Raw genomic sequence first — 9639 nt, forward strand, 5'->3', positions numbered from 1 at the left:
GTACTTATATGTGCATTGTGTTGTATTTGTATCATTTATTCTTCAGAACAACTATCCCTCAGTCAATGCAGAAAAAAAATGTGTATAGGCTAACAAAAACAAACAGGATGTGGCAAGATTAAGTCAGGAAAGCACTTTTTATTTTTCTAGAAACTCACACAACACACTATTTTCTGAGAGCTAATTCCTAATAGCAAGCACAGCCAAAGAAAATCAAATGTCTTTTCAGGTCAGAATCTTCTCCATGTAGGACAGTAAACACTGCACAGCTCTAGCCTAGAGAAACAACAGTATTTAATGATGCAAATAGAAACAATAAGAAACAGATAGAAAAACAGGACAAAAGCATCACAAGAGAAAGAATGAAATGTAGAAAAATTCTTTTTAATGTATATTTCGATGATTCCTGGATATAAAAGAATCTAACCTCCTGAGTAAAATTAATTAAAAGGTTAAAGTCACAGAGACCTGCCATGGAAACATCTATGTTATGCAGCTCTTTCAGAAACCAAGCCTACACATTTTCCTGCAGCCACCTTAATGCTAAACTCAGTGGTAAATTCTGCCCTGACTCCAAGGATTGTAAGGCTGCCTGGGCCACGATAGCTCAGGCAGAGCAGGACTCACGATGGTCAGATTGTGCTTTGTGTGTTTTTTCTGAACCACACAAGTTGAAGGTCCGCTGACATAAGGATGAGATCGCTTGGGACCGAAGGAGGAGCCCCTGGTTAAGTGTAAAATTACAATGAGACAAGGTAGGACAGACAGATAATGAGCCCAAGGAGTCAGGTCACACAGCTGGAGTGCAGAAAGGAGCCCAGGCAGAGGGAGGGACCTTCAACTAAACACTGAAAGTAATTGTGAGGCTCAGAAGAACTCTGGTGACCTGCAGTGAGGTTTTCACTGTTTAGAAGGCAACAAACACATGGCTGTTCACTAACACAATGTACTCAGCCCTACATTTTAAAAACATTTTGTCTTTTATTTGCAGAAAGTATTATCAATACCAATAAGCCATGAGATAAGAATGAGTCATCACAGCAGCTACAAAAAAGGATGGGATTTAAAAAATACCTACATATGTATCCAAAGTTAACACCCATGCATGGTAACTAACACAAAATAACATTCATAAATTGCAAGATGTTGTCTGTGTAAGGAGCTGCAGAATAATGAAATATTGAGAAATTCCATATGGAACAGATTTTCAAGAGAACATTGTGAAAGGTGAATCTTCCAAAAATTTGTTCCATAAGTGAGAAGTACTTTTGCTAAAACTGATTTCATCATTCCATCAGGACTCTAACAGAAGATTTAGCAATAGCCTGTGACATGCCCCCTTACACAGAAGTGATTCAGTTTCACAGTGCATCCAAACCCACATTCTGCACACAAAACAGATTCACTGTAAAGAATCACATTCATCCAGTTACTGAGGTCAAGTATTAATTTTCTGAGGCTGAATAACAGAATACAGCAGCCACTGTCTGTCTATTATTAATCTTTAGTCAAGCTCTCGTTTAGAGTGTTACTCCCTCTGAATTTGGTAGTATTTGTAGAAGTGGATCCCTTACTTTGTCCTTAACTCTTGATGGTGCTGCCAACTGACCACCTTGGCAAACACATCTGATACTGTGGCTGTGACCACTGCACTGCATTAACACAGTAAGAGAACAATGCAACACATGTTTTGACAGAACACTTGTGAATAAGAGGAATCTGCTATGTATTATCCAATAAACACCATAATTAAAACCAGATATCTGGGTGCCCTTTACCCATTTTAATTAGCAAACTGACAAAAATGTAGGAGGTCAGAAACAAGAAAGATACTGACAAGGAATTCTATCACTTGCTGTAAAATACACAAGTGTGTTCTTTGCCACATTTGAGAATGTTTTCACATACAAAACAAGACACGGCCAGACCATACCTCAACCTGCCTCAAATTTCTTCAAAGTGTTAAGTAAAAGAGATGAGCATTTTCTTGATACTGAGTAGGATATGAAGTTTGCTTTGACCAAAACACTAAAAACTGATCACAGAGCAACTTGGGACAACATTTTCATTAAACATCCCACATTTGTAATACTCCAGAGTTTACCAAATGGATGAAGTAGTTATTGGGTTTGTGCTTTCACCACCGCAGTAAATCCTGTCTCTCCCTCTCCTGCATGATACCATATCTTGTTCAATTTCCCAGTTATAACAAAAAGTGACAGAAAGTACCAGAGCTTTGCTTTATTCTGTTCAGAGGCCATTTACGCACATGCTTTGGAAGAGATGGCCATATGGGTGTCTGCAGCTCTGTTTTCAATTTTACAGCCCTCACTCATGAACAACATTAGATAAAAAGCTGCTCATCCAAAGTCAAGTGTGTGCCAGCAACAGAGAAACAACTTGAAGGTGTTAGATAAGTGACATTTCTATTAGAAATATCACCTTCTATTAATGGAAGGTGCCTTTTTGCATTAGCTAATCTGAAACTTTAATTTTGGGAGGAACAGTCAAAGCCAGTAACTTCAGTACCTGGTTGTTCACATAAAGTCATTAATACAATATAGATTTTACACTGAACAATGACAAAAAACCCCCACCTTTAACTGACATTTCAAATAGCATTTCTCTATTAATATTTAGTAGTGTTGGGGAAAAAACCATAATTTCTCTGTTAGTCACATGAAGCTTCCAAAGGGTTAGTGGTCTTCCAGACAGCTGACTTATCTGGCACTGTTAACTACTTTGGAATTTTAGAACAAAAACTTTCACATTTTGCTTCAGAATATAAGAAAAGAAATTTCCTGTCTTTTCATGGATGCAAATAAGTGTGCAACAATAAGAAATTAATTGTTTCACTTCACTTCAAAGTTGGCTACCACCTCTGCAGAATCAACACTGCCTACTCCAGGAGGCACCAGTGAGGTGAGGACCTCAAGCAGAACATCAGAAGTTCTACAGCTTGCTACCACATGGCTCTTAGCCCCTAAGCATACAAAAAGAGAGAAAGCTCTCAAAGAGCCACAAGCCACCCAAACCTTACAGGAGAGTTGCAAACATACCACTTCCCTTTAAACTCTCATTTAGATTTTGTAGCTTTTCCTCCTAAGTAATAATCTGATTTTTTACATATCATTAATTTCACTTAGATTTAGAGTTTGGCTGATCTAGGTAAAGGAGAATAGGATTTTCCAGTAACATTGCACTATCTAAAAATAAGAAAAAAAGAAACAAAAAGGAAAATAAATTAAAACAAGGCCAAAATATCTGTGATCCCAAATACACACTCCAGCTCTTATTCAGTCCAAGTTTCATTAAGTGTAAAGGTGCAAGACAAAATACACATTCTGAGAAAGAGATTCCATTTTCTCTATCCACTCTTGGACAAAGAAAATTTAGAATGGATCACATCTTTAGATGAGCCAAATCAAATTATACAAATATTTTTTAAAAGTCACAATGCCTATTTTCTTACTGAAAAGTAGACAAGCAGTACACAGCTCTCTGACAGAAACTGCATTTAAGAATAGGTATGTGCCCAATATTATTTCCTTCAAGTCCATTTCTATGAATGGTTAAAACATCATCTCTCATTTTATTTCTGCTCCCTTGTTGTGCTGTTCTTCCTGCCAGTGTTAGACAATGTTTTTGTTTCCTGGTTGCCAGCACTGAGCTAAGTGTGAGCTCCCTAAGGCAAGGCTAATCACAGTGGGCCACGTTGCCTCATAAGGGCAGAGCCTCTTTTCTGCTGTTTAAAGGTCTTGGACAAGAGGCTGTCAGTCAGATTTCTGGCTGGAGCTACCAAGGACTGTGGAGTCATCTCAACAAAGTAGTTGGTCAACACCAACGTTTCTGCAAGTTGCTTTAATTTTATTATTCTCTGTCTATTAGCAGGCTGAAAGAGTCTCAACACTGAACCTGTACTCATGCATAACCTCCTATGTCACTGGGATCCAAATGACATTAAAACCAAATGAACTACCACACCAGGGAAAAGAAGTCCCTAACTGGGCAGTCTCACCTCTTCCCACTTAAACCTCCACCACCAGTGCTTGCTATTTTCCACAAATGCAGGCAGGCAGAAGCTACCAGCATTCACAGCACCTCACTAACCCCCAGGGGGCTGCCGGTATTGAAAAGCTGTTTCCAATATTCAAGTAGTTTTAATCATGTGCTATCCCCATCAATCACAATCACTGGGAGTGCCTTGAAGTCCTTTTCAAATGGATAATGCCTTTCCAAAATCGACTTCTAACTTGTGTTGGAGCAATAGTGCAAAATTAGTCAAATGTGACACCAGCAGCCCCAGCTTGGGGAAAGAAGGTGGCCATGCACTTGAAAATGTAAACCTGTGCCAGCCAACTTGATGCAAAATTAACCCAATTCTGCATTCCTATATGCTTTAGGGAACTCTTACATTCCTTTTTACCTGGGAACATATTAACCTTGAGTAACGCTGTGCACTCTGATCCCCCTAAGGCAGATAAGGCTTATAAATCTATGAAAAGACTGATTAGAATAACAAAATATACTTAAGTATCAGTTTCCACCCTTGTGGGCTCTACAATAAGACAACTGGCAGAAGCAACTTACACATGTTAAGCTGCAGGCATCAAAATTAATTATTTTACACCAAAGCTTGCCTCAAAAGGGACCACTGTAATTAGGATAATAAGCATTAGTGCAGATCATGAATTTTATGTGGGTTAGGCTTTTTTAAAGTTTATAAATCCCCTTTGTATGCAATTGTTATGTTATTGCTATTTGAAATAAAAATACAAATTAGACATTTAAAATCTTATTAAAATGTATGCAGTTAAACACTGACTAAAGTGCATATAACCCTCCCACAATTTCAGATTTTATGGACGATATCTATCATTCTAAGTCCATAAGTATATTAATTGCATGGATTTTAAGTACCATTTATATTCAACCAATAGTGCTATTCCAGGAAGCTTCCAGCAAGGATTAGCACCTTTTGGAAATAAAATTTAATTTGCAGAGATGGTAATAACAACATTTTAATCTATCTCTATGTATTAAAAATGAAAGGAAAGAATCAGCTAATATTGATTTTGAACACTGGAGACCTGTCCCATGGCTCCTGGAAACTAAAACAAATCCATGGATTGAGAGTGTGGAGCAGGCAGTGAGTGAGCTGGGCAGAGCTCTGCACTGCACCCCAGTGCTGCAGGGCAGGTGGGAGCCCCTGCACCTTTGCAGCTCTCACCACCTCAGTGTGGCCCCAAAGAGAGGAAACATGCTGAGGTGAAAGCAGACAGTGCTCTGACATCTTCTTTTAGGATTAGCATTAAAGTGTGGGGTGTAGAACATTTAACCCTCAGCTCTTGCACCTCTGGGTCAGCCACCAGCACAATGCATCGCAGAAGGATTTTGCCTTAAGCCAACAAACATTTGACTTTGCAGGAACAGCATAGATTAATCTTGCTCCTGTTTTTTGAATGTGGCAGTTGTCTGCTTTCAAAAGTGCTACGAGGCAACATTAAGTTGCTGTTTCCAGATACCACATTTATAATTACATATCAGACTCAATTTATAAAGCAATTTTTAGCATATCAAAATTGCTACTGGTACAAGGAAACATTTTGAAGGGTAGTTCTGCAAATAATCATTATTAAATTTGTGGTACTTTCTCTGAAATCTAGATTTGTTAGCTCCAGGCTCCCAGCAAATTTTTCCAGTTAATTTCTGCTTTCCTTCCTAATTTTCTCAAACATTTTGACTCCCACTTGTATGTGTGATTTCCTCCCTCAGATTATTTCATAGCATCACAATTAGCATTAAAACAGATACTGTTTTTCCACTCAGAACCTAATGTTTAAGTGAACCTAACAATTTTTTCTAATTTCTGATCTGTTATGAAGTCTAAATAACATCTGAAAAGTGCTCCAATATCTTAGATACAAAACAAGTAAGAGTAGAAAAGGCGTTTTTATCACTGATTGGAGATTTCTTTAGGAAGAATGGGAGGGGGATTATTGTACCGATTTCTTTCGACGTTCCCTTCTAATAGAAACGTTGCATAGCATAAAATTTGACAAAAGATCACCATTTTGTTGCCAAGAACTGTGATATATTCATTGAAATAAACCCTTTAAAAATGGACAAACATGCTGCAAGTGCTGCCTGAAAGGAGAAAGGAAAATTCCAGAGATCTCAATCTGTCACTTAGCATTGCTAAAATAATGGCTGGTAACACAGATCCCAGTAGCTAATCACACTGTTAACATCCCTTGCACATCAGTTTACATGATTTCTGTGAGTCACTGCTGTATCCATTGCAATTGCTTATGTTTCCTTTCAGGACACAAGGATTTATGGGACCCAAAGCTAAAGGAAACTTTTCTGTTGATGTCAGTGGATAAGACCTCACGCAAAATATTCACCTTGGCTGTCTTGAGCCAGCAGTTACCAAGCTCTCATGTACAAATTTAAAAAGGGGAACTCACAAAGGTTTCAGGAGCAGTATCATAATCATGTCATGCAACACCAAGATAAAGTTTATGTGAAAATGAACTAGAGAATTTTAATTAAAGAAATGTTAAGCTTTTGAGGGTTTTAGTTTGTTTTGGGGTTTTTTGTTGTTTTTTCAAATAAAGTGAAGAAAAAAAGAACAGTCTGAAGAGCAGGAGACACATTTCACTTTATGCATATATGAGGGGAAACAGAGAGCAAAGCATGAGTGATTACATGACAATTATCAATGTGAGAGAATACAAGAAACTTGGCTGTGTGAATGTTAGCAAAACAAGTGTGTTTAAACTGAAATGAGGGCACTGGCTGAAGCAGTTTCTGGCTTATAGCTAGATCATCAAAAACTTCTGGAAAAACTTCTGTTGACCAAACCCTGAATTGTTCAGGGCTGTCCAGTAGTCACTATAGAGCAGACTTGCTTAGAAAAAGTGTAATGCATCAGCTCTGGTTTACTTTTTGTAGCAAATAAGGGATCCTGACATATCAAAGACCAGCTGAACATTGTGACCATGCTCCTACCCACCTGGATGTGGATCACTGCCATTACCACACAGAAAAAGCAGGCTCTAAAACAGGTGAGAAGCTTAAAAATAGGAGCTGGCAACTCCTGGACCTGCCCAAATTGTTGATAAATTTTAAGAAACAAGACAGCAATTGAAGGAATAACAACACTGCTATAACAGCAATGCTTATATTTTATTCCAAGCAGGCAACCCCCACCTTCAGCACACAGAGAGCACAGCAGTGGGTATAACTTTACACAGCTCCTAAATCCAAACAGAGAGTACAAACCTAAAAATGCGGCCCAAGGCCTCTTTTCCAAACACAAAGCACTAGTCAGCATTTCTGTAGGGAAGAATGCTACAAAGCACTAGAACAAGCTGCCCAGAGAAGTTATGGATGCCCCATCCCTGGAAGTGCTCGAGGCCAGGTTTCATGGGAGCTCTGAGCAGCCTGGTCTAGTGAAAGGTGTCCCTGCCCATGGCTGGGTGATTTTTAAGGTTCCTTCCAAACCAAACCATTCTGTGAAAGCATTTTACAACACAAATCATCAATATGGCAACTCCTCCAGGCCCTTACAAATGAGCACAATTAATCTGTGTAAAAACCACACAACTCTGCTGCCTCTGATAGCAGGGTCTGGACTTGATAGCAAGCTGTATTTTCTGCCTTCCCACACCTCACCTGGTTAACACTACACAAGTAGAGTGCAAGGCTGATAAAAATGCGTTTCCTATCACCTACTTAGTGCATTCTCAGGGCTCCTGACAAGTCACCAGTCCTTTTTCTGACATCACTGTCTTTCAAATGCACATCAATTTGCAAATCACCAGAGCAAATTGGCTTTTGCACTCATTTTATGCCACTTTTTCAAAATACAACTGCGTTTTATATTCTTAATCACTAGCTTAAGTGATCACTAAATCACATTTTAAGTTTCCAGGCACATAAAATTATTACAGCAATTACTTCTAAAAAAAAACCCACTGTAGTGATCACAATAGACTTCATTAATTTCCACATTTCTAGCTGGATCACCACCATCTTTTTCTCCAGGTGCTTGTGCATTATTGAGAGCTTCTTCTGTATTGATTCTATTTAAGGAAAGAGTTTCATTACATTTCTGCAGGTCAGCCACAAAATTTAACAACTGTGTGCCTTATTGAAGGAATGGTTTTTCACACATCCTACAAGAAGTATCAAAACTCTTCAAAGTCAGATACATGTTTATATTTCCATCAGCCACCTACCTTTTTAACTTATTTATTCTCCCACTCTTGAACAAGCATGTCATCCTCACCTCTGATAAAGCCTGTTTCTTTTCAAGTGCTTGCCTCTAAGTCATTGCTTCTCTCTCTACCCAAGTTCTGCAGCTGCAGCTCCTAATCATCCAGCTGGAGTTCCACTCATTCAAGCCTCTCATGAGCCAGAGAATTTAACCCTGAAGTGGTCCTTCCATTTTTCTGCAGCTGACAACAGTTATTGTCTTTAATGAATCCTAGTTATGAATAATTTCTACTTCTTCATATTTTCCACTATCAGAATAGGCCCCTACCAAGTTCCTCTCTTGTTTTCCTTTCTTTCTCCTAAACCAAGGCCTGTGGATGCACCTTGGTGAGCTCATCGCACTTGGCTCCCTCTCCACCTTTCCACAGCTACATCAGGTACTTCACTGGGTCTTATTTCCATTCCTTATTCAACAAAACAACACAAACCAATCTTCTCTGCTATCTTTCAAGCATTCACAACACTCTTTTATAACTTGCAACAGAAAATCATCCATCTGGACGCTCCACCAGCTGGGGCTCTCCATGCAGTATGGCAGGGCTCACCAGACCTCACAAACGCCCCAGTTCGAGACAATTAATGGCAGAACTTTCACATTCACCTCCCCAGGTGAGAGTTTCAGCAGCCAGATTCAAAAACGAGATCAGTCCTTCCTGTGGCTCTTGGAAACTGTTGGGTTTTGTTTGTCTACTCATGGTCATGGGGTTGGAAGGCTGAGGCTGCCCTCTCCAGGGGCAGGGTGTTGACTCCCTCCAGGTAACATCTTCCTAACCCTTCCTGTGACCTTTCACACATTTCAAAGGCTCTTGTTCCTCAGTTGCCATCTCTATGTCCTCTTGCTGTATTTGAGCAGAGCCCTGGATTTGTAAGCATGCAATCACCTTGTGAAACTCTTCCGACAAAAGCTACCACATGAATTGCCTTTTGGATGAGGTACCTGAGCCACCTCAGTTCTTTGTTCACTCTTTCCCCATTGGGCTAAATGTGTATTTCTAGCATGATGTAGCTCTAATCCAAATGGTTACCTGCAAACTGGTGAGCTGAACACATTAAAAAAAGTACTTGAGGAAAATCCCACATTCTCCATAAAGCAGCATTTAAAATGAACAAAGAGAAATTTAAAAATCCATGAGCTCTGGGAAGTAATTCTGGCATCTCAGAGACAAAACATGAAATACATCAAATAGTGCTTCACACTTGTTTTCCACAGGGTCATGTCATAAGAAAAAAGAACATAGAATATGAGTATTCATATAAATAAACTTTTGCATTTAAAGGCATGAGAATTACACATTGACAGACTTTGAGTGTCTGAACACACAGTTATTCTTTCTAGAAATGTTTTGGGTTTATGAT

This window comes from Catharus ustulatus, chromosome 10 (genome assembly GCF_009819885.2).
Source record: "Catharus ustulatus isolate bCatUst1 chromosome 10, bCatUst1.pri.v2, whole genome shotgun sequence".
In the NCBI taxonomy this organism is placed as follows: Eukaryota; Metazoa; Chordata; class Aves; order Passeriformes; family Turdidae; genus Catharus; species Catharus ustulatus.